The 27,191-nt window shown below is 39.5% G+C and overlaps 1 pseudogene; it reads right to left on the bottom strand.

The window, feature by feature from the left end:
* Nucleotides 1–11,727: 11,727 nt before the first annotated feature.
* On the bottom strand, nucleotides 11,728–12,019 carry LOC147576784 (cytochrome c oxidase subunit 6C pseudogene; annotated as a pseudogene).
* Between the last annotated feature and the right edge of the window lie 15,172 nt (nucleotides 12,020–27,191).

Here is a 27,191-nt window from a genome sequence, read left to right as displayed (position 1 = left end):
GCAGCCCACCATCCAGTGATGAGTATTTGTGGAAAATGACCTCAACTTCTTGGGTAAGACACCTCTGAGGCAAATTCTGTATAGTCCTCCTGAGTACGATTGAGCCCCAGTTGGCTGCAGTAGTCATCTGTTAATTAATCTTGCACCCTGTGTGGTGACCATCCCTTTCCTCTCACTTCCCTATGCCCACACCAGTGATTCTGGGGTCACTGTCCAAAGAAGCCACTACACTGAAATCTTTGTCTCAGGGACTATTTCAGGAAGAACCCAACCCAAAATATTGTCATATATTTGCTTGCTTATATTCACTTGATAACTACTAAACTAATTGGCTTAAGGGGTAGGCTCCTGGCTCAAGGGGTGAGCATTTTAAATTTTGATGTATAATGCTCAATGGCTCTCCAAAAAAGTTGGTGTAAGGAATTCCTATGTAACAAGGACCATTTAAAATTTTAATTTTTTAAAACATATATCCTATTTTATTTCATATAGAATTTGAGACACATTTCTAGCAGGGAGCAACTGTTTGCTGAATTATTTACTAGGATCTTTTGGTAGCTTATTAAGAGAACAAGGGCTTTGGAGTCAAGAAAGCCCAGGTTGGAGTCCCAGATCTACTTATTAGCTTACGTGTTAATCTCACTTGTTAACTATGTGACCTTGACAAGTTATTCACATCTCTAAGCATCATTTTCTTTATGTCTAAAGTAGGGGCACCCAGGTGACTCAGTTGGTTAAGCATCTGACTCTTGATTTTGTCTTGGGTCATGAGCTCACAGTTTGTGAGTTCAAGCCCCACATCAGGCTCTGTGCTGACAGTATGGAGCCTGCTTAGGCTTCTCTCTCTCTGCCCCTCCCCTACTCATTCTCTCTCTCTCTCTCTCTACCTCTCTCTCTCTCTCAAAGTACATAAATAAACTTAAAAACATAAAACAAGCCAAAAATTTCAAAAAAAAATAATGCCAATTTCACAGAATTAAATGAGATGATATCATTTAAAAAAACAATTTAGGACATTGCTGGTGAGTAGTGAGAGTCCAATAAAGAGTAATTATTACTATTACTGGAAAGAAAGGATAATGACCTAATCATACTTATGTCTTATAGTACCAAGCACAGTACATGGGACCTAGAAAATGCTCAAATGCTTATTGAATTGAATTACCTAATCTACACAGCTGTTGTAGAGACAAAGTGCCAGGATGTGTATAAAAGTGTTTTGAAAACTGGAAAATACTGTAGAAATGTGGTGCTACCTGTCACCTACCTAACCCTTGACTGGTCACAAGCCTCACTTTTTATTTTCAGAGAATAGTTGGCTAAGTGGGTGTCACTTTTCCTGATATTCTTAAAATCAATAGTTAGAGGCATTTTTAGACCTCACTCTGTGTGAAACTGCCATTTCCTCCCCTCTCCTACTTCCAGTTGCCTCACTAATCTGTCGGGAGCAACTGCTTCAGTGTGGACTCCTACTGCCAGTTATCCTGAATCAGACTCCACCAGGCCAATTGTTTGTGCCACACGCAGTCAGATTGGGGTGAGAAGTACAGAGATTTCAAAATAAAACATAACAAAAAGTATAGATATTTGATCCAGAATTTTTGAGACAGTCCAAATTTTAAATATCCAAAGATTTTGTGACTTGTTATATTTTTTCATATAAATTTATTACCAATTTACTCCTTCCTTCTTTAGATTTTTATTGAATACCTATTATGAGAAAAGCAAGTTACAATATTGAACAAGACAGATAGGATCCTTGCCTTCGTGGAGCTTAGAACCTTGTAATTACACGAACCACTAGATAGGGTATAATTTTTATGCTTTTATACAAGTTTGTTTATGAGTAAGTTCACAAACTAGAAAAACAAATTTTAAGGCTTGTGTCTACATTTTTCATTTAAAAAAATATGGTCACTTTAGGGGTGCTTGGTGGCTCAGTCAGTTAAGCGTCTGAGTTAAGCGTCTGACTTCAGCGCAGGTCATGATCTCGCGGTCTGTGAGTTCGAACCCTGCGTGGGGCTCTGTGCTGACAGCTCAGAGCCTGGAGCCGGCTTCAGCTTCTGTGTCTCCCTCTCTCTGCCCTTCCCCCACTCATGCTCTGTCTCTTTCACTCTCAAAAATGAATAAATGTTTTTAAAAAATTAAAAAAAAATATATGGTCACTTTAGCTATGAAGAGGTGCAAAGGATCATATAAACTTTCCCAATAGTCCTCTCAGAAAGAGAAGGAAGAGAATTTTATTTTAAAACCAGGCACTTCACTTAAGCTATCTAATTAAATCATAACAACTTGAGAGGAAGATGTTCTCATCTCCATTTTAAGAAGAACTGAGACTCAGAGAGGCTAAATGTCTTGCCAAAGTCTATCACTAACAAATGCCTTTGCTAAAATTAGACCAAAGCACGGTCTGATTCTCCGACCTAAGCTCTTTCTCCAGCCCCATTCTACCCCAAATCAAGAAACCAATTTATTAAGCCAAATAACTATTAATGTGATGTGCCATGAGTGAGATACAAAAGAATTTAGTTCTTAAATTCCAAGGGCTTGAATCTTGTTGTGACACAAAAATAACATGCTCATGCTCATGCCCTGACTGTCTCTCTCAAAAATAAACATTAAAAAATTAAATTTATTTATTATTGAGAGAGAGACACACACAGAGCATGAATGGGGGAGGGGCAGAAAGAGAGGGAGACACAGAATCTGAAGCAGGGTTCAGGCTCTGAGCTGTCAGCACACAGCCTGACGTGGGGCTAGAACCCACAATCCATGAGATCATGACCTGAGCCGAAGTTGGACACTTAACTGACTGAGCCACCCAGGAGACCCCAAAATAAATAAACATTAAAAAAAAATTTTTTTTAAGAGTAACAAGGGAAGAGCACTCTAAGTGGGGGTGATATTGGGGCAAGGGTGAGGAAGTAGAATTGAATGTGGCGAGAGTGATAGAAGTCGTCTGAATGAAACAGAGAGAGAAGTCTGAGAAACTAAATTCCATAGTTGTTCCAGTGTTCATGAGGGCATCTGTGACCTAGAAAGGAAGAGTTTTTCGATCCAAACAACTAATCTGAGATTATAGGCACCTTAAGGGAAAATGGGAAAAGGTGGTCACAACTATCACGAAAACAGAAGCAGTAGGAGCACTGGAGAAACGTGCAAAATGCTCGTGATCTCCCAACAACAACCCGGACCCACTGCATGCGGCCAGCCCAGAGGAAACAGACTGTAGCTATCACCTCATCAGTGCTGCTAGACTGCATTCCAGGGCTGAGTTAGTGATCCCATCTTTCCATTTGATCCTTAAGTACAGCTCTAGGTGAGGCCCACGAAAACATCCTTGCCCTTCTTCCACCCTCCCCACTAACTCATAATGACTCCCTCTTATTGGCTGAGTTGCTAAATTCCTTAGTCTGCTGGAGCAAATCAAGGTGAGACTCAAAGGACAAGAGAGAAATAAAATGAGAGTTACACTCTTTCTCGCTGTATTAACAAGAGGCCCAAGTTTTAGAGGCTGAGGCAGGCTGAAGCCAGGTAGCCCAGGTTTCAAGCACAAGGAGGACTCGGATTTTGGCTGCTATTTATGGCTGGATTTTGTAGGGGCAAGAAAAGGTCTTGTCTTAAATATTAATCCTAAATGAAATGGGTACATCTCTAGGACTGGCTACATCAGCGGAAAGGATGCATTCGAAATCAGAGGCCCCCAAATGGAAGACAGTGTCCCAGAGAAAGTAATGATTAAGCTAAAATTAAGATATAAGTGGGAGTGTGCCTTGTGGACAAGGGAAAAAAGGCATTCCTGGCAGAATGAACAGCTCATGCCAAAGTGTGGAGGTGCGAAGCCATATTGCTTCAGTGTAATCATACCACGCTATTCAGTATAAGAGTTATACTTTCTGGTGTAACTCCTTCAATCAGCAGCGCCCATCTCTGCATTTTGCACCAGGTAACATTCATTCATTTTTTTCATTCATTTGGCAAATATTTAACAAGCCCCTGATGTATGGTGGACTCTGTTTTAGGGGCTGGAGATATAACAAAACAAGCAAAATATCTGCCCTTAGGGAGCCTACATTTTAGTGGAGGGAAAAGGAAATTAAAAAAAACCAAAATATTGGGGGGTAATAAAGGTTATGTAAACAGGTAGCCACCACAGCATAGATTCTCAGTTCCAGGAATACATAATTTAAGATGTGTTTGGCTATCTATAACAGAAAAACCCTATATAATAGAGGCTTACACAATATAGAGTTCATTTCTCATGTAAAAAAGGTAATCTATGGCAGTTATTTCAAGCTATTAAGTTGTCAGAGATCAAGGCCCCTTCTAACTCTCTATTCCACCATCATTAAGGTGTGGCTCTAATCTTCACGTTCCCAGACATGAGCTGGAGCTCCAGGAATCACATCATCATCCAGACAGCAGGATGGAGGAATAGAGAAGGGAAGCCTCTCTTCCTTTTCAAAAGATATTATTCAGAATAATAATATATCACTCCTACTTACTTGTGGTTCTACCTAGCTACAAGGAACCTTGAAATATATATATATATATATATTTATATATATATATATATTTTATAAATATATATATATATTTTATAAATATATATAAATATATAAAAATATAATATATATAAATATATAAATATATATAAATATATATATATATTAGCTAAGTAGCAATGGACTCAGTTAAAAAGACATTCTGCTTCTGAAGAGGGGGGAAATTAATAGTAGGAAGTATTAACAGTCAAGTTTCCAACAGAAGAGTTAATCTCAAAATAAGGCTGATTTATTTTCAGAGACTTTTCTTTTAATCCCCATCACCTATTTCATCCATCACCCCATTCACCTCCTCTGTGGTAACCATCAGTTTGTCTTCTATATTTAAGACTCTGTGTTTGCTTGTTTGTTTGTTTGTTTTTCTCCTTTTTCTTTGTTCATTTGCTTCTTAAATTCCACACATGAGTGGAATTATATGAGGGGCGCCTAGATGGCTCAGTTGGTTAAGCATCTGAGTTTGGCTCAGGTCATGATCTCATGGTTTGTGGGTTCAAGCCCCACATCAGGCTCTGTGCTGACAGCTCAGAGCTTGGAGCCTGCTTCAGATTCTGTGTCTCCCTCCCTCTCTGCCCCTCCCCTGTTCACACTCTGTCTCTTTCTCAAAACTAATTAAACATTAAAAAAAAAAAACCACATGGTATTTGTCTTTTTCTGCCTGACTTATTTCGCTTATCATTATACCCTCTAGATCCATCTATGTTGTACAAAATAGCAAGATCTCATTCTTTTTCATAGCCAAGTAATATTCCTGTATGTGTGTGTGTATCACATCTCTTTAACCATTCACCTATCCATGGATACTTGGGTTGCTTCCATATCTTGGCTATTGTAATTAGGCTGCAATAAACATAGGGGTGCATATATCTTTTCAAATTAGTGTTTTCATTTTCTTTGGGTAAATAACCCAGTAGTGGAATTACTGGAGCATATGGCATTTCTATTTTTAACTTTTTGAGGTATCTACATATTGTTTTTCACAGTGGCTGGACCAGTTTGCATTCCCACCAACAGGGCACAAGTGTTCCCTTTTCTCCACATCCTCACCAACACTTGTTTCCTGTGTTTTTGAGGTTAACCATTCTGACAGGTGTGAGGTGGTATCTCTTTGTGGTTTTGATTTGCATTTTCCTGATGATGAGTGATATTGAGCATATTTTCATGTGTCTCTTGGCCATCTGGATGTCTTCTTTAGAGAAATGTCTGTTCATGTCTTCTTCCCAGTTTTTAATTGTATTATTTATTTTTGTGGCGTTTAGTTGCATACGTTCTTTCTATATTTTGGATACTAAGCCATTATCAGCTACATCATTTGCAAATATCTTCTCCCATTGTCTTTGTTTTGTTGATTGTTTCCTTTGCTGTGCAGAAACTTCTAATTTTGATATAGTCCCAACAGTTTATTTTTGCTTTTGTTTCCCTTGCCTTAGGAGAGATATCTAGAAAAATGTTGCTAAGGCCAACGTCAGAGAAATTACTGCCTGTGCTCTATTGTAGGATTTTTATGGTTTCAGGTCTCACATTTAGGTCCTTTAATCCATTTTGAGTTTATTTTGTGTATGGTATAAGAAAGTGGTCCAGTTTCATTCTTTTGCATGTGGCTGTCCAGTTTTCCCAATGCCATTTGTTGAAGAGATTGTCTTTTTCCCATTCCATATTCTTGCCTCCTTTGTTGAAGATTAGTTGAACATATAATCATGGGTTTATTTCTGGGCTCTCTGTTCTGTTCTATTGATTTATCTATGTGTCTGTTTTTGTGCCAGTACCATACTGTTTTGATTACTACAGCTTTGCAGTATATCATGAAATCTGAGAGAGTGACACCCCCAGTTTTGTTATTCTTTTTCAAGATTGCTTTGACTATTCAGGGTTTTTTGTGGTTCCATACGAATTTTAGGGTTATTTGTGCTAGTGCTGTAAAATATGCTGTTGGTATTTTGGTAGGGATTGCATTAAATCTGTAGATTGCTTTGGGTGGTATAGACATGTTAACAATATCTGTTCTCCCAATCCATGAGCATGGAATATTTTTCCATTTGTTTGTGTCATCTTTAATTTTTTTCATCAGTGTTTTATAGTTTTCAGAGTACGAGTCTTTCGCCTAAAAGAGACTATTATAGGGGCACTATTAGGTGGCTCAGTCAGTTAAGCATCCTACTTTGGCTCAGGTCATGATCTCACAGTTCATGGGTTCAAGCCCCACATAGGGCTCTGTGCTGACGGCTCAGAGCCTGAAGCCTGCTTCAGATTCTGTCTCCCTCTCTCTCTGCTCCTTCCCCACTCATGCTCTCTCTCTCTCTCTCTCAAAAATAAAATAAACAACTTTAAAAAGAGAGAGAGAGACTCTTGATGTGAAGATCAAGGTCTACTGCACAAGGTACAATGCAGTAACCTGGGGGCTAATAGCATCTGTGTTGGTACCAACCCAAAGTACAAAGAGACAAAGTGAAGGATTTCAGAACCCAGAAGGGGATAAGGATGGATACATCTTATGGCCTAGAGAGGAACTGTGGCCTTGGTTGAGGGACTCAGCCAGATAGAGGTGGCTCCGCTGGGAGGAAGCCAAGAGAATAAATGCCCTGCCCTCCCCTGCTGCCCTCCCTACACTTTTGTCCTAGGGCTTCCTTATGCCAATGGGGAAGGAAAGTGAAGAGCAGATCTAGGGACAAACAGGAAACATTAAGCACAAGAGACAGTGGCAGTTCCAGCCACAGAGGCAAGTCTGGAAACACCAGACTTCCCTTTCCACCATGAGTTTTACATTCAGTCCTATTTCTCTCACACAGGTCTTCTTCCTCTTTATTCTTTTCTCTGGTGACCCCTAGGCCTTCTCCCTGCCTTTTTCTAATCATGCTATTTGGACTCTTCCTGATGAAGGTTCTACCTTTCCAACAGACCACATTTTATTAGATTACCTCTCCACATGGCACTAAACACTCTCTTACTAAGAAACTACTCTCATAGGGCATGCTCCCACTTCAATCTATTTCTGTTCTGAGAGTAGGACACAAAGTCTGAAACCTAGACAGTTCATGAATAATGATGCAAATTCAAACATGGTGATTTCAGAATTTTAGTTATCAATTTTGCACCTACCATCTTCTTCCTAATCTGCTATTAACTGGGCTATTCTGCTGGTCTCTGTGCTTGAGCTAGTTTAAATCTAGGTGTTTGCTAATAATAGAAATAAAGAATAGTTCCTCATGCTTCACAGTAACTGTTTTAATGTTCTATGATGAAGATACTGATGACCAATTTAATAACTAAACCCTGAAACAGGACAGTCAACCCAGGCACAATATCTGATTATGAGAGGAGCATCAAGGCGTATGAAGTAACTGTAAATCCTGGAGAAAAACCTTGGATGTTAAGTAAAGATCAAGCATTTCCAGGAGTCTCCTCTTTTGTGCTTGATTTTTGTGAGAAGTCTATTTTTAAAAAGTTTAAACAAATCCTTAGATCATAATTATCCTGTTTCTATAGAGAAACCCCCATTAAAACTTCAGTAGTAATGTACTCAAAACAGAATTAGTATAATTAGTTTCAATAAAGTGCCAACCACTTCATGTGTGACTCCAGGCAAGTTACCTCAGTTCCTAAGTCTCAGTTTCCTTATCTGTAAATTAGGATAAAAACATCTACCTCCCTGGAGGTTATAAGGATTAGGTGAGACAAAGTTTGTAAAGCTGGCATCACAATGCTTAACATTTAGTAGGCATTTAACAAATGTCTGAGCTCTTTTTCCTCCATCCTTCATGACACTATCATTTGATAAAAAAATTCTGTAATTACAACACATCTACTTCCTACCAGGTCTGGGCAGATAGCCTTTGAATTCTGGAAGAACTTATTAGCAAACAATATTAAGTTTAAAATTTCCACTGTTATATGTCAATTATACCCCAAGTAAAAAAAAATTCTTCCAGACATTCCTTCTCTTTACTAACACAATACCTGGCAGATAATAGGTATTCAATAAATGTTGAATGAATGAATACATAACAGAATTCTTTCTTCTTTGAAGTCCTGTATCATGCTGTTTGTGTTTCTCTCTCATCTTTAAAAATAGACTTTATTTAAAATTTTGTAATGTTTTATTTAGTTTTCAGAGAGAGAGGGAGAGAGAGCATGAGCAGGGGAGGAGGAGAGAGAGAGAGGGAGACAAAGAATCCGAAGCAGGCTCCAGGTTCTAAGCTGTCAGCACAAAACCTGATGTGGGACTCAAACTCAAGATCGTGACCTGAGCCAAAGTCAGATTCTTAACCAACTGAGCCACCCAGGCACCCGAAAAATATACCTTATGTTTTAGAGAAGTTTTAGGTTCACGGCAAAACTGAGAAGGTACAGAGATTTCCTATATACCTCCTGGCCCCACGTTATCCTCCCCATTATCCCCATTATCAACATCCTCCACCAGAGCAGTACATTTGTTATGGTTGGTGAACTACATTGATACATCATTGTCATCCAAAGCCCAAAGTCCAACCATCCAAAGTAAACATTAAGGTTCACTCTTGGTGTGGTACATACTGTGGGTTTGAATTTATGATAACATGCATCTACCTTACAGTATCATACAAAGTAATTTCATGGCTAAAAATCTTCTGTGCTCTGCTTACCCATCCCTGCTTCCCCCTTAACCCCTGGCAATAATCCATCTTTTTAGTTTTGCCTTTCCCAGAATCATAGCTGGAGTCATACAGGATTCAGATGGGCTTCTTTCACTTAGAAATACACATTTAAGTTTCTTCCATGTCTTCTCATGGCTTGATCGTTCATTTCTTTTTAGCACTGAGTAACATTCCACTTGTCTGGATATACCACACATTATTTATCCATTCACCTACTGAAGGACATTTTGGTTGCTTCCAAGGCTTGGCAATTATGAATAGAGCTGCTATGTGTGTAGGTTTTCATGAGGACATAAATTTTCAACTCCTTTGAGTAAATACCAAGAAGTATGATTGCTGGATTGTAAGGTAAGAGTATGTTTAGTTTCTAAGAAACTGCCAAACTATCTTCCAAGTAGTGGTACCATTTTGCATTCCCACCAGCAAGGAATGGAGTTCCTCTTGTTCTTGCAAAATGGTGCCACTACTTTGGAATATAGTTTGGCAGTTTCTTAGAAACTAAACAGGCTCTTACCTTACAATCCAGCAATCATACATAGGTAAGTATGTGTATTTATGTGAATATGTATATATACACACATATGTGTGTGTATATATATATATCTACCTTTTTTTTAAGTTTATTTATTTATTTTGAAAGAGAGAGAGCACAAATGAGAGAGGAACAGAGAGGGAGGGTGAGAATCCCAAGCAGGCTCTGCACTGTCACTGCAGAACCCAAAGAGAGACTTGAACCACAAGATCATGACTGGAACTGAAGTCCCACACTTAACTGACTGAGCCACTCAGGTGCCCCCCCCCCTTTTTTTATGTTTATTTATTTTGAAAGAGAGAGAGAGAGAGGGAGAGGGAGAGTGAGGGAGAGTGAGAGTGAGGGAGAGTGAGAGTGGGGGAGGGACAGAGAGAGAGAAAGGGAGAGAGAATCCCGAGCAGGCTCTGCACTGTCAGCATAGAGCCCTATGTGGGGCTCGAACCCACGAACTGTGACATCATGACCTGAGTCAAAGTCGGATGCTTAACCAAATGAGCCACCCAGGTGCCCCCTCTTGCTCCACATTCTCATCAGCATTTAGAGTTGTCAGTGTTCGGGATTTTGGCCACTCTCATAGGTGTGAATTGGACACTCGTTGCTTTAACTTGAATTTTCCTGAGGACTTATGATGTGGAGCATCTTTCCATATGCTTTGTGTTTCTCTTTTGACATTTATAGTGTTTTACATTTTATTTTAGTGGTATTTGTATACTTACTTTATCTTTGCAATTAACTTCATCCTATGACTTCCTCTAAGGATACTTCAATTTATTACAGTGTTAAAGCCATTTGTTCAACATTTGTCAGGATTGCTTCAATTTCATTCTTTTCAATAAACGTCACTTTACTATTTTCCTACTACTATAAGATGCTTCCAATCAAAATAATAGTACTAGTAATAATGATGCTGATGATGATGACGATGATGATAGAATCCTGTATCAGATGTCTCAAATTTTTATTCAGATGGCTTCCATAGTTATATTGAGCCAGAATATCTAAAAAAAGAAAAAGCTAATAAATCCAAACGACACACATAACAAAGGGAGGTAAAGTTAAATTACCTTATATAGCAAGAGAATTCATCAGAAAGCTGAGTGTATGTTTTGTGAGTAATTTGAGTCCAACACCCCATAGCTGCTTTGTCCAAGGTGGGCTACATGTTAACTAGTCTTCACCAGAACAGTGGTTCCCCTGGCATCCTGGCTAAAAATGCAGCTTTCTAGGTTCCACTCCAGATATTCCGATTCAAGTAGTTGAGGATAAAACCCTGAAATCTGTGTACATATTTTTTTGAATCTGCATTAAAATTTTTTTTAAATGTTTATTTATTTTTGAGAGAGAGAGAGAGAGAGAGAGAGCACAAGCAGGGGAGGGGCAGAGAGAGAGGAAGACACAGAATCTGAAACAGACTCCAGGCTCTGAGCTGTGAGCACAGAGCCCGACTCAGGGCTTGAACTCATGAACTGCTAGATCACAACCTGAGCTGACGTCAGACGCTTAACAGACTGAGCCACTGAAGTGCCCCTTAAATCTGTATTTTAAAAGATATTCCCAAAAAGAAAAAAAAGCTTCTCTGGGGTGATTTTTTAAAAAATTATTTTGCTTTATAGCTTTGTTTTCTAATTTTTCTATATTGACTGTGTATTGCTTTTTTAAATAGGGAAAGAAAACTAGTACTTTATTTTTTTTTTTAAATCTTCCAGGCTGTGTCCTGGAAAAATAGCTTTTGGCTATGTCCCAGCATAGAGTTTAGAAGATTAATTGACTCATTCTCTTGGGTACTGAAGCAAACTTTGAGTTATTTCTTGAGACTTCTTGAGGTGCACTATTTGGCCTATCCCCTTTTAGATTACTCCCAATCAATTGACACATTTGACAGCATTTTCTGAAAGTTGCAAGTCAATACCACAAGGCTTAGGTCCCAGTCACTCATTCTATTGTTAATTTGTTGTTATTGTTAGTTGTTTATTTATCATGAGAAACTATTCCATAACCCAATATTCATGTGTCATAGTTCAGGAACATAGGTTAGTGACAAACTTGCATGGAACTCAACCGAGAAAAATTCTTTACATTCCAACATCACTTTGCACTCTGAAAGATACCAACCTCCTTCATCTCCTCAAAATCTTTCATGGAATCATAATTTCTGTAGAAAACTGCATATTCTTTCTTGCTTTGTTTGGTCATAGCAAACATATAGAAAGATGCAACCTTCAGCTATATAGAGAAAGTTCCAACAATATGAAATCGCAGATGCTTGGCAAGAAGCTTCGCCTCTGAGGTTTCATCAAAGCTCAACACCAACCTCAAACCCAATGTCCTTCCTGATACATAAATGCCCACCATTAAAGCATTAAATGAGGAATGTAGGTTTAAACTAAATGAAATAGAGGAAAGGTAGAGGTTTTAGAGCCTTGATTAAATGAAACAGATAAGGATAGTGCATAAGTCTGTATAGATTAGATTAGTATTTTCTAAAATACTGGCTTTAGAGGGATGCCTGGGTGGTTCAGTCAGCTGAGTGGCTGACTCTTGTTTTCAGCTCAGGTCATGGTCTCGTGGATCGTGGTATCAAGTCCTGTTGGACTCTGTGCTCACTGTGTGGAGCTTGCTTCTGATCCTCTGTCTCCCTTTTTCTGTCTCTCACACTCACATGCTCTCTCTCTCTCTCAAAAATAAATAAACATTAAAAAATTAAAAAATTACTTAGAAATCAACGGTCAAACCTTTTAATTACAAAAATTATATGTAGTTACAATTATAAATTAATGCATACTCATTAAATACAATTTGGGAAAACAGAAAAGAAGAAAATTATTAATTTCCCATTAACTACAAATCAAAAAGAACCACTATTACATTTCAGTCATTTCCATCCTTTTTGTTTTATTTTGTTTTTTGTTTTTGGTAATACAGTAAAACTTTGGTTTGTGAGCATAATTTGTTCCAGAAACATGCTCGTAATCTATAGCACTTGTATATCAAAGTGAATTTCCCCAGAAGAAATAATGGAAACTCAGATGATTTGTTCCACAACCCAAAAATATTCATATAAAAATTATTACAATACTGTCATATAATAAAAAATAATAAAGAAAATATAAAATATAAAGAAAAATAAACAAATTAACCTGCACTTGCCTTTGAAAACCTTTGTGACTGGTATGAGGGAGACAAGAAAGAGGAAGGTTATTGTGTAGAACAACTTCCATTATCACTAATGAAATCACTGCTATCTATTGGCTCAATGGAATCATTTTCTTTTTGTGCAACTTTAACAAAAAACCTATCCAGTGACACTTGCTTTTGCCTCCTTTTGAGCATTTCACAGAAATGTGACATTGAATTGTCATTAAACAGATTCATCACTCGCACTGCTACAGCCTTATTCGAGTGGTGCTTTTCTACAAAACTTTGCACTGTTTCCCACATTTTACACATCTCCCTAATCTCATTTGAAGTGAGAGATTCCTCCACCTTTTTCTCTTCCTCCTCTGCAGACGATATGCAGGCATAGACTTCTTTAAAAAAATTTTTTTTAATGTTTGTTTTTGAGACTGAGAGAGACAGAGCATGAATGGGGGAGGTCAGAGAAAGAGGGAGACACAGAATCTGAAGCAGGCTCCAGGCTCCGAGCTGTCAGCAGAGACCCTGATGCGGGGCTCGAACTCACAGACCATTGGATCATGACCTGAGCCGAAGTCAGAAGCTCAACCAACTGAGCCACCCAGGTGCCCCATGCAGGTATAGACTTCTTACAAAATCTTGCAATTTCAGCCGTTCGCATACCTCGTTTGTACTTCTCAATGATTTCCTTTTTAACTTCCACCATAATCATCTATTTCTTCTTACCACTTTCTTTTCAACCTGTTTCTGCATGGGGACCATTGTATACACTCATGCGAATGTTGACTACCATACGGTATTAATAAACTCTTGTCATATACTGTATTTAATGTAACTGGCAATAAGGCAGCAGAGGAAGGGGTCTATATCTGCAGGCAGCCTGACCTAAAATGAAGCAAAGCATTCCTAAGCTTACTCTTGTATGGAAAAGCAAAGGATTGTCCATGGGTGCTTTGAAGTGACAAAAAATACACAGGTGCCAGTTGTGGGCACCTTCCAACGTTCTGAAAAATTAGATTCTGTCAAACACCATAGCCTAAGACCGAGCATCTAAGCATGGGAGATGATCACCCACAATCCTGCAGAAAGAGGGAGGGAGAGTGAGAGAGACAGAAGAACCATAAGCTCAGTTGTGATCATGTGACATTTGATGTCACGTACTACCATATTGCAATACATCGCTTGTTTATCAAGTTAAAATTTATTAGAAATGTTTTCTCCTCTTACAGAACACTCGCAGAAGAAGTTACAATTCAAGGTTTTACTATATACATAAAAGTATACTATATTTTGAACATCTTCTTTGGTCTTGCTGATTTTATTAATTTATACTTTGGGACAATAATACTTTTCACTATCAAGCCTTTTTTTTTTTTTTTTTTTAAGTACACATAGACCTCACCCCTTGCCATCATGGATCCCAAATTTTGAAAAATATTGTTAACCAAACTATATTAATTCACAATAATTACTTGTTTCATTATTTCTTAAATAGTTAAGTTTTAAGCCCATCAGGGCTGATCTGTCCTACTGAGTTGACCATTACAAACCCAAAGTTACCACTCTCACAGACCCCTTGAGTACCCAGGAACCCCATACTGTGAGTTAGTCTTACGGAAAAAGTGTTTGCTAAGCTAAGGTAAATTTATCCTAAACCTAGCCAAAATTATTACCACGAGTCTAAATAGACGAAATCTAGATTAATGAGTGTTCAGAACTCATTTGTTCTTACACTAAGCATGCAATCTTCACCTTGGAACTTGACACCTTTCTCATTAAAAACACGCCTTGAAATGGAATCATTTTGAAATTTCTTTTTGAATGGAATGTAGGTTATGCTTGAAAATATAAATTTGTGGAACTTCTAGTGGTTACATCATTTACTTCAAGAAAAGTCAGTGTCCATAATGATTTCAACAAGAAATACCAAAGTAAAAGGTGTCAACCATATTCTAGCCACACTCTTGAATGTCTTAATGCACACACAGCAAAACCTACCGGGCAAGATGAAATGTTAACATTAATGAATAAGAATTAAATACAACTAGAGTCCAGGGCTTTTACAAGTAGTCTTTCTGTAGGAGTCTGCATCTTCAAAGTATTTTCATATCATTAATTTGATTGATAGAGTCACAGACTCGCTAGAACAAAATGCTTCCTGGCCCTTTTAATGACTTTAAGTTGTAGCTACTAACTTGATGTCCTGAAGACCTACTCTAAATGTCATCTTCTTCACACCCTGGGGTGTTTATCATTGTAGAGTCACTAGCCCTGGGGGAAATAGACCTTTGACAATAAAAAATACCCCATTTTTCCCAAGGCTCCTTTGCACCAGACTGGGTTGGAATTTTAGCCTATGTGCAAAGTAGCCAACTGTTTTGATCAAAGAATAGGTAGGTAAGGACTGCTTTCCTGGGAATGTGTGGTGGTTCTCTTTGCTTTGGTCAAGGGGGTTAGAAGGAAAGATGTGAAGAGATTTCTCCAGTTCCTAACATGTGCAAGGCATGAGTGAGAAGCGTACAATGCAGCAGTTAATGAGCATGAGCACTGGTACTAGATTGCCTGCTCCACCTCTTACTCACTGTGAGACTGTAGGGATGTCAATTTCCTCATTTTTTATTTTAACATTTATTTATTTTTGAGAGAGAGAGATACAGAGTGCGAGCAGGGGAGGGGCAGAGAGAGAGGGAGACACAGAGAATCCAAAGGAGTTCCAGGCTCTGAGCTGTCAGCACAGAGCCTAACATGGGGCTCGAACTCACGGACCGCGAGATCATGACCTGAGCCGAAGTTGGTTGCTTAGCCGACTGAGCCACCCAGGCACCCTGGTCAATTTTCTCATCTTAAAATTAGGGTTATAATAGCCCCTGCTATGAGGATTAAATGAAGTGATGCTTACAAAGTGCGTTAGTAGACTATGTGGCATGTAGTAAGTACTATGTGTTTGATAAATTCATTTCGATTGTGTGTAATGTTTATTTATATATGTCTTGGCTTTTTCCCCACTGAATTATAAATCCCCACAGAATGAATAAATCTTGGAAAGAGAAGGGGAAATTCAAATTTCCCTTTGTGCTAGAGAATGCCCTTAAATCTACTCTGACTTAGATTGTATCTTATGCTTTACACACATTTAATTCCAACCTCCTGAGACAGATGTTATCTTTTTACAGTCAAAGAAGCTAAAGCTTAGCGAGTGCATTACTGGCAACAGATTCAAATCTGGTCTAATGACAAACTCCATGCTCACCACCTTAATAGTTACGAGGATATGGAGGGGAGGATCTTGTGCTGCTGTCATGATCACATTCTGCTCTTGTTATTATCTCATATCAGTTGCCCTACAGCATTTAGTGTATGTTTCTGAAAAAAACACAAGGACACATAGACAATATGGGCCAATAGGTCATAAGCACAAAAGCATTCATCCTGCTTTCCTGAAATAAATACAACTTTACGTGAGAGAAAAAGAAAAGAATAATAATTATATTCCCGTTGGGGGGGGGAGTGTTAAAGGAGTGGAAGGGATGGAAAGGGGGCAAAAGAGGAAGGGAGGGAGGATAGTTTGCTGACTAATAAATGCTATAAACTTAATTTCTAAGATGGATGAACACAAACATGCAGGAAGGATCATAAGGAACATAAAATTAGACTCTGCCTGGAGGAAAGAAAAAGCCAACACACAAGCATATCACGGGCCACCAAGAAGCACCCATGTGAACAGACTCAAGTGCAGTCAAGCATAGGAAGCATTCCAAGGACAGCTGAGTTTCAAGGTAGGTATTAATAAAATAAGAAGCAGGAGTGAAGAGAAGACTGGGACCCATTGTCAATGCTGCTGACCTTCAGGTAAGACTGACACATCAGACACAACAGTGGGTTTTGGAGTTGGGTTTTGAAAAATGCTGTTCAGACTACTTATGAAAGATTGTTATATAAGACAAGGAGTTTAATGAGAAGCAGAAAGGAGATTGAGAGAACAGATGTGGAATAGGTAAGAGGAAAGGAAGAAGGGAAAAAGAGAATGGGGTCAGTAGAGAAGAATATTAAAAGTACAGATTAAAAAGAGCAGACCATCAGTCATATTTTAATTTAGCACCTACTACTATATGCAGAACATTGAAACTATCTGCTGAGGACACAACAGAATAATAACAGATACCACCATTTTTTGAATGTCTACAAAATATCAGGTACTATGGTCACAAGTTACACCCTTTTTTCCTGTTTTAATCTTAACAACTGCCCTGTGAGCTGAAGTTTCTAGGCTTAAGCGGTTAATCACAGCTAGTTACTGGCAATCGTGGATTCCTAAACCAGGCCTGGGCAGCTCAGTCAGTTGAGCATCAACTCTTGATTTAGATTCAGGTCATGATCTCATGGCTATTCATGAGACAGAGCCCTGAGTTAGGCCCTGTGCTAACAGTACAGAGCCTGCTTGGGATTCTGTCTCTCCTCTGTCCCTCCCCCTGGCTCACACACACTCGCACTGTCCCTTTCTTCAAATAAATAAATGAACATTTAAAAAAAGGATAAGATACCTTCCTTCTCCTCTCTCTTCATCTTTCTTAAATTTTTATGGGATTTTTAAAAACGCATTTGTGTATATTGTTACTTGTAAAAAGGATACATATTTGTTATAGAAAAACTGGAAAACACTGTTAATATGATAGAAAGGTAGTAAGATTTTTAAACCCATGCTATTTTAAAGAAGTATAAAAGGGGTGCCTGGGTGGCTCAGTCGGTTAAGCGTCCGACTTCAGCTCAGGTCATGATCTCACGGTTTGTGGGTTCGAGCCCCACGTCGGGCTCTGTGCTGACAGCTCGGAGCCTGGAGCCTCTTTTGGATTCTGTGTGTGTGTGTGTCTCTCTCTCTGCCCCTCCCCCATTCATGCTCTGTCTCTCTCTGACTCAGAAATAAACATTAAAAAAAAATTAAAAAAAATAAAAAAAGAAGTATAAGAAACATCCTGCTAAAAACGTGTGTGAAAGATCCTGTTCTTGCACTCACATCAACATTGACTATCATTCTTTTTTTTAAATACCCATTTGATAAAGGGAAAGAAAGCTTACTGTAATTTTAATTTCTCTAATACTACTGAGGTTTTATGGCTTTTTATGTTCCTGGCCTCTTCTGCTTTGTGTCTGTGTGTGACACACAAACATCTTTTCTTCATTTTCTTTTGGAATGTCTGTTTCTTACTGATTTGTAAAATTATACTAAGAATATGAACTTTATTTTATGTAGCAAAGAATATGAACTTTATTTTTCCCAGTTTCTCTTGTTTTGTTTGTGGGACATTTTGACACAAAGAAGCTTTTCATTCTTGTGTAAGCAAATCTATTGAACAATTTGTGTTTTCCTCTTTTGCCTTCTTCCCTGTGGAAAGGCTTTCTCCATCCCACAGTTGACTTTGTTATCTTCTAATGGGCTGGGTTTTGAAGGAAGCAAGGGACATGGATTGACCCAGAGGAGGAGGAGGGGATTTAAGGACTCAGGGCAGATGCAATGATGGGGCTGATGCAGGCAGGAGGAGGAATGAGGCCCAGGGATTGGCAAATAGAAATGGGATTGCATCAGTCTATGGAAGGTAGGCAAGGCAAGGAAACTATATAGGCTTGGGGCCTTGAAGGCCAGGTCGTGGAGCCTGGTATTGACTTGTTAAACAGAAAATAGAGACTCATGCCAGCTTCTCCCAAAGGGGAATCCCAGTGGGAAAAGAATAGTAAATAAGGATAAATTTGCAGAAAGTTGCGCAGTACGGCAGCCAGAAGGGCTGGGACAATTGCTGCAATCCAAGCCCCAGGTGATGACATACTAAATTGGCACAGCCGGCTGGAGAAGTGGACTGGAAGAGGCAGGTCCGAGAAATGTTTCTGTAGGGGAAACAACAAAAAATGCATAACAGCGACAAGAACAAACCCAGGACATCAGGAGACATACAAAAGACAGACGCTGTAACTTCTGGGTGCTGATGGCATATCCGCAAGCACCTATCCGATGGCTTACTGGTGAAATGAAGGAGGCTTGATGTCAAGCAGGAAACAGGGGTTTGGTTCTCTCTTCCCCAACACATGACTATGAGTAAGACCTTTGCTTAAAGGAAGATAAAGCAGCTTTCTGTCTCCGTAGGGATGTTTGGAACCCAACTGATTAATGAGCACAGAGCCTAAAAGGTGTAGTTTTAGGAAATGACAATATCCATGTTGGTATCATTGCTTATGGTAAGACCCTCTAAGAAGGGTTACCAGATGAAATACAGATCTCAGTTACATTTGAATTGCAGATATACAGTAAAAAATTTTTTAGTACAAGTATGATCCAAAGGTTATACGGGAAATGGTTATATCTACAGAATTATTGGGGTGCCTGGGTGACTCAGTTGGTTAAGCATCTGACTTCAGCTCAGGTCATGATCTCCAGTTCATGGGTTCAAGCCCCGTGTCAGGCTCTGGGCTGACAGCTTGGAGCCTGGACCCTGTTTCAGATTCTGTGTCTCCCCCTCTCTCTGCCCCTCCCCCACTCACACTCTGCCTTGCTCTCTCTCAAAAATAAACATTAAAAAAAATTACAGAATATTTACCGTTTATCTGAAATTCAAATTTAACTTGGTGTCCTGTATTTTTATTGACTAAATCTGGAAACCCTTCCTATAAGAGGAGATTCCAGAAGCCTCCAAGAATATGGCAATTTTTACCCGAGGTTGTTGGCAGCTGGGAAATGGAAAACATGGCAGGAAATTTCAACTGCCTAAAGAAGAGAAGATGCCAATCAAGCAGGAGTAAGGATGATAAATGCTGAATTGATGAATCAATAGATTCTTGTTTCTTGAGTACTTGCTTGGAAGTGTGCTAGGTACTACAGGGGCTTCACTCAGGAGCTTACAACGAATTTTATTTTATTTTATTTTATTTTATTTTATTTTATTTTATTTTGTTATGTTATTTTTTTTAAGTAATCTCTACATCCAATGTGGGGCTCGAACTCACAACTCTGAGATCAAGAGTAGCATGCTCCTCCAACTGAGCCAGCCAGGTGCCCCTGAATTTTATTTTATTATTATTTTTTTAATGTTTATTTATTTTTGAGAGAGAAACAGTGAGCAGGAGAGGCGCAGAGATAGAGGAGTACAGAGAATACGAAGCAGGCTCTGCACTGGCAGCAGAGAGCCTGATTTGGGGCTCCAACTCGTGAACCGTGAGATCATAACCTGAGCCAAAGTCGGAGGCTCAACCAACTGAGCCACTGTGGCACCCTTGAATTTCAAATTAATTCCCAGGGTGCTTGGGTGGCTCAGTCAGTTAAGTGACCAACTCCGGCACAGGTCCTGATCTCGTGGTTCGTGAGTTCAAGCCCTACATCTGGCTCTCTGCTGTTTGCATAGAGCCCTCTTAGGATTCTCTGTCTCCCTCTCTCTGCCCCTCCCACACTCACGTGTTTGTGCATGTGCTCTGTCTCTGTCTCTCAAAAATAAATAAACATTAAATTTGTTCCTAGAGTTAGTCATTTTAACAAGCAGGTATTGAGAACCTATATGCTGGGTTCAGGACTTGGCACCAAATTCTCAGATGAGGAAGATAGTGTTGGAACTTACAACGATAGGGAGACTAGAATAAGGAAAAAACATTTGGAGACCAATTCAAGATGGAATCTAATTGACATCTAAATGTGTGGCTTCTAAGAGCAACCGGGTGAGCTAAGAAGTGCGGTCTCTATCTTCAGGGCTTTCCTTAGTTAGCTTCAAAAGGCGGCCATAGTTCAAAGGATATAGCGATCAACTGAAGGTCACATATTAATTAAAGGACAGGGGCTCTGAGCCAAGTCTTGAGTCACTCTAAAGTTCTTTCCAGGACACAACACTGCTACTATAAGGAAGAGCTCATGAAACATGCCAGTTGTTTGTCCCCACAGGAAGATGAGCAGTCTGTCCTCACAGGAATATCTTCTGAGAAGAAAGTGCTAAGCAGGAGCACTCTTCTCCAGCCTCCTCCTTACTCCCAAGACCTTGGATTCTCTGTGAGACTAATTTCTTCTGTGAGGAAGCTGAGAGTGTGGATGAGTTTTCCTGATGAGGATGAACGTTGGTGAGGGATTCCTTGCTTGACAGACCTGGAAAAACTGACTAGCCTTTCCTTCTGCCAGAGCTCTCCTTCATGTCCTCCTCTATCAGCCTGATACAGGCACAGGCACAGGCACAGATACAGATAAGAGGGAAACCTGGCGCCTTACTGATGGCACCACATCTCCTTTCTTAGGGCACAACTCGTATAGGATCAGCAACAAAGGGTCTAATATTTTTAAGAGTACTTCACAATTTATAAAGGGCTATAATCCATGCATTTCCTTGTTACTTGTTTTCAGATGGGGAACCCAGATCACAGAGATAATAGGTGATTAGTCCAAGTGTGCCCCGCTGAGAAATGCTAGGCTTGGGACTTGGGGCGTCGGTTCTTCTAATGGTAAATCTCACACTTTGCTCACATCACAGCTGCCTGTCTTCTAGGCAATTCCTTGTAAACATACCAGTAAAACCCTGTTCCTGGGGCCCATCTTCTGAGGACTTGAGCCCTTGGATATGAGAACTTATAAGGGATTTGCCTCTAACTCTCACCTTTCTTTCTCTGGTAATAAAAGCTAAGATTTACTGAGCACATTCTGTGTACCATACCTCATCATGCTAAGTAGTTTACAGTCTCCATTTATTTAATCTCCACTACCATCACATATGTGTATACTCATATACACTGTGTGTGTGTGTGTGTGTGTGTGTGTGACTTGCTCAACCTCACATACTAGTAATTGAGTGGGGCAGAATTCTAGCATTTTATACTTTATTATTATTGCATGGACTTTATGTTATATACTTTCCCGTTCCTTTTCTAGACTGTTGTTCTCATCTTTGAAATGCACAAAGTGACAATCAAACATGCTTTCATTTTTAAATTTTCACATTTCTTTTCTACATGTTTATTCTGTCACAGATATAAGAAGAGAACAAACTGTAATCTCCCAAAGGACTCTCAATTTGGATTTTATTTTACTAGTTGGTAAAGAACAATCATTCGTGAATGCAGTTTTAGGGTCATGTTTATATTTATGCCGTGTGTCAAAAATATTTGTTTAACATCTCCAAAGCTTAACTATTGACTTATTCAGGCTTAACCATGTGTTTTTCCAAAACGTGAGTCCTTCTGCCTCCAGCAATGTTCTAGTCTTTCAAGAGTCTACCTTTAATAAAGACTCTACCACAGTTTCTCAATTACATATGAATGGCCCAATTTTTTTAAGTTTATTTGTTTATTTTGAGAGAGACAGAGAGAGTGAGAAGGTGAGGGGCAGACAGGGAGAGAAAAAATCCCAAGCAGGCTCCCTATAGTCAGTGCAGAACCCCATGCGGGGCTCAACTCGGGGAGCTCAAACTGAGGAACTGTGAGATCATGACCTGAGCTGAAACTAAGAGCCAGACACTTAACTGATTGAGCCACCCAGGTGCCCTGTGAATGACCCACTTTTTAAACTTAGGGTGGGGGTGCCTGGGTGGCTCAGTTGGTTAAGTGTCCGACTTCAGCTCAGGTCATGATCCTACGGTTTGTGGGTTGAAGCCCACATTGGGCTCTAGGCTGACAACTCAGAGCCTGGAGCCTGCTTCAGATTCTGTGTCTCCCTCTCTTTGCCCTTTCCCCATTTATGCTCTCTCTTTCTCTCTCTCAAAAATAAATAAATATTAAAAAAAAAACTTAGGGTGAACTTTACAGGACTGGCATTTCAAGGAAGGGTCAGAGGTTTGTTTGCTTGTTTGTTTTCTAATGTATTTATTTATTTTGAAAGACAGAGAAAGTGTGCATGTGAGAGGGAGCAGTGGAGGGGCAGAGAGACAGAGAGAGAGAGAATCCCAAGCAGGCTCCCCACTGTCAGCACAGGCAGGGCTTGGTCTCACAAACCAAGAGATCATGACCTGAGCCAAATCAAGAGTTAGACGCTTAACCAACTGAGCCACCCAGGTGCTCCAGGTTTTTTGTTTAAGGCATACGTCTTCTTACCTTTCATTGAGGAGGTCCCTGTGTTGATTTCTAAGCTTCAGGATGAGAGAGGAAGTCACAAAGAAGAGAGAGGGTCTGGGGCAGGAATGGGGGCTGGTACCTTCTTGATAAGAAAGATCCAGAATGGAATCCCTGCATGCTCACCCCTTCTACTTGGTTGATTAACAAATATATACTGAGCACCTACGATGCCTATGTGCTGGCTGTATAGGGACCCTGGCCATACCCTCCCAGCACATAGGGGTAAACAGAAAAGTTAATAGGTCATTTCAGGTTTCCTCTTCCTACACAAAATGCATGCAGACTATAATAAAGGATCAGTGCCCAACTTTAAGTTCTAATCACAGATCCTGATCTGCCAGTTGGAGACCATGGGTTTTTTTTTTCTTTCTTCAAGTTCACATATTTTGAGCTTTTACTATTTGCTGGGTGATGTGCTAGTTATATATTCTTCATCTAAAACTCTGTTTCCTTGTCTGTAAAACAGAGGCAATAAAGTTAGCTACCTCTCGGGTTTATATTAAATGAGATGATAATAATAGCTACAATTTGTTGAGAGTGAGCACCATACCAGGAACCATGGTAGGTGTGGTAATTATTTCATTCCACCCTTGCCAAACCCATGAGGTAGGTCCTTGCGTTTTGGCCACATTTCACAGATAAGCACACTGAGGCTCAGACTGGTTAAGTAACCTGCCCAAGCTTACACATAAAAAAATAAGTGACAAAAGTTTGGATTCTAATATAGGTTGGTCAGAGGTTCAAGCTATGTACTCGGCTAGTGATCCATGGTGTTTTCATAACAAAAGTACAGGAATATTAGAATGCATGGTTTGGTAATGGCTGCTCTCTGTTGGTTCTCTTTAATACATTCTGCAACACTATGGATAGGTTTAAAAATTAAAATCTATCATTTTCTTTGTTAAACAATATTCAACAGATTTATTTTGATCAAACAAGTAGAAAAACAAGGTCATCCTTTGGGCGCTTGGAAGCTAAAGTAATTTCCACTGCAAGCTCCCTTTTAGCCTTAATTAATTTTTTCCTGGGTAAACACAGGCTTTGGTGACCTTTAGGAGCAACACTGAAGGGGAAAAATTCACCAAAGAGCAACACATAGACTGAACTAAAAGTGAGAAGTTAGAGAGTGGGAAGGGAATTAATACTTATTAAACTCTTCTGTATGTGGTCATCTTAAATATGTAATTCACTCACTTTGCTCAATAAGATTTCTTGAGCATCTGCTTCTGCTTGGAACTGTGCTGCTGATGATCTATCAAGTTCTCGCCACAACATTGCAAAATGAGGTCGCAGAACCTCAAAGTGAAGTAATTTGCCCAAGATCACATGATCACTTGTTGACAGAACCTAGTTTCAAACTCTGGTCAGACTACTTTCAGTGTGTGCTATTTTCATCATACCTTCCTGCTTTGCCCAGGTGATGATGGGAAAGGATCCTTTGAGATTCTAAGTTGGCAAGCCCATGTTTAAGTCCCAATGGATACATTCAAATTGCTCCCCCGTCCTTTGGTTTCCATTGGTTGACTCATACTTCCAGAGAAGGTGGGAAATTAGGGGAGACCAATAAAAGATTTCTGTAAGAAATCTTTCTTACGGATTCAGGAAACTAAGCGTTTCTTGAAGCACTATTTTGTAAAATTTTCAGTAACTCTGAATTTGGCTTTGAAGAAATAAATGCCGTTTAGGCATTGCTGATTGCTTTGGAAATTCTCTAAATACCTCAGTTTCCCAGAGGCTGGAAGTTTTGCAGTGAGTGTAGTGAATGCACATCTCAGAGGCAGGTCACTACGGCTGGTGGGGACACAGGCTTCTTCACTGACGTGTGACAGAATTCTCCAGGCACAAACAGGCTAGGGGCCAGGCAGTGCTCTGAGCAATCCAAATGGAGCTAGAAACAAGAGGCAGTGAGTAAAAATGTTTCACGAGATAAACCACAGGGTCAGTCTTACACTCGCCCCTGTCAGCTATGTGGAGAAGCACATGTTTTTAGAATATTTTGAATTATTCTCCTACGCGCTGGAAAACAAACATCAAAAAACCCAGCTTGCTCTTCAATTCTGTGGCTGCAGTGTTGACCATCACCATCTTGTTTTTTCCTTCTTACATTGCTTGGTATGATGAAGACACAAATCAAAATAGTCTACCTTTGTGGCATCTGGCTGGCTCAGTTGGTTAAGCGTCCGACTTCAGCCCAGGTCATGATCCTACACTTCATGGGTTCAAGCCCCACGTTAGGCTCTGTGCTGACAGATCAGAGCTCAGAGCCTGAGGCATGCTTCGGATTCTGTGTCTCCCTCTCTCTCTCTGCCCCTCCCATTTGCACTCTGTCTCTCTGTATCCCCAAAATAAATAAATATTTTTAAAAAAGATAGTCTACCTTTCAGAAAAGAATTTACCTCTCCATAAATATCTCATTGCTTAAAGAAAATCTTTCATGTCAATAAACTTTTATTGAGTTCTTAATATGTGCCAGGCTGATGATAAAGTGATGAATGGCTCCTGCTTTCAGGAAGCCTCCAGTCTAGTGGAGAAAAAGCATAGATATGCAGAGTAATACTCAGAATACAATGGAGTATTTTTCACAACTGAGGTATTTTCAAGGAAGGTTCAAGTGTGCTGGTGCCAGGTAAACCTGGGCTTACGTCCCTATGCTTCCTAATGACACTGAGACTTTGATCAGTTACTCTCATCAATCAGCAGCTTATTCCTCTGTTAGAGCTAAACATCTCATAGGACTGTTGTGAGATGCTGTACAGTAGCAGTCGCCTATGTTATCAAGGTGATAGGCCATAATTTGCTTAACCACTGCTCTGTTTTTATTTTTGAAAACGAATATGTGTGCCTGATTAAAAAAAAAAAAATGCAAACAGTACTGACGAGTATAAAGTGTAAGCTCTCTACATCTTGTCCCAAATTCACCTCCTCAGAGGGAACCACTCTCTTCCAGCCTTTTTATATCACCCCAGAGATGTTTTAATACTTACAACATATATGCACATACATATATTTTAAAATTCCATACAGATGATAGCATCCTATATACACTGTTCTGCACTTCACTTTTTATTAATTTTCAAAATCTTTCTATATGAGTGCACATAGATTACATCATTCCTTTTTTGTGGCTCTGTAGAATTACATTTTAGGGACATGCTGCAATTTACATAACCATTATCCTGTTGATAGATCTTTTGGTTATGCTCCATCTTTTGCTGTTACAATGGTGCAAGGAATATTCTTCATGTATATCTTTGCATGTGTATTTCTGCAGGATAAATGGGATGCTGGGTCAAAGTTATGGTCATTTTTGATAGATACTGTCAAACTGGTTGTTTAAAAAGATTGTACTCCTTGGGGCACCTTGGTGGCTCAGTCAGTTAAGCATCTGACTCTTCATCTCAGCTCAGGTCATGATCTTACTCTTCGTGAGTTTGGGCCCCTCATCAGGCTCTGCATTGGGAGCATGGAGCCTTCTTGGGATTCTGTCTCTCCCTTTCTCTCTACCCCTCCTCTGCTTGTGCTCTCTCTCTCTCTCTTAAAATAAATAAACTTTAAAAATAAAATAAAATAAAAATTAAAAGATTATACTCCTTTACATTCCTATCAACAATGTATTAGAATATTTCCCCACACCCTAGCCAAAATAATGTATTGTCAAACTTTTTCATCTTTGCCAACTGACGAAAAATAATATCTTACTTAATTTTAATATTCAGATCTCTTAATTTAAGTGAAGTTGAATATTTTTGTCATGTGTTTAAAAGCCACCTAGAGATCCTTTTGTTTAGAAAGTTTGCCATAACTTAATCCAAAAACAGAAAATTGAAGAAGATAATAGAAGACAGTGGTTAACATAGAACCCTGTTTGACATCAAAGACAAAAGTTGAAGGAGACAAATCTGTGCAATAAAGATTGGGCATTAAAAGTATTTAGGCAAGGGGCACCTGGCTGCCCCAGTTGGTGGAACATGTGACTCTTGACCTGGGAGTTGAGAGTCTGAGCCCTACGTGGAGTAGGGAGCTCCTGGGTGGCTCAGTCTGTTAAGCATACGACTTAGGCTCAGGTCATGTTCTCACAGTTCGTGCATGGGTTCAAGCCCCGCGTCGGGCTCTGTGCTGACAGCTCGGAGCCTGGACCCTGCTTCGGATTGTGTCTCCCTCTCTCTTCCCCTTCCCAGCTCATGTTCTGTCTCTCTCTGTCTCAAAAATAAATAAACATTAAAAATAAATAAATAAATAAATAAATAAAAAGGCATTTAGGCCAGAAAAGTT

The sequence above is a fragment of the Puma concolor genome, chromosome D1 (assembly GCF_028749965.1).
Source record: "Puma concolor isolate L17-30 chromosome D1, mPumCon1.1.hap2, whole genome shotgun sequence".
NCBI classification, from domain to species: Eukaryota; Metazoa; Chordata; class Mammalia; order Carnivora; family Felidae; genus Puma; species Puma concolor.
Note: the sequence above shows the minus strand (reverse complement) of the source record. Positions and strands in the feature narration are given on the sequence as shown.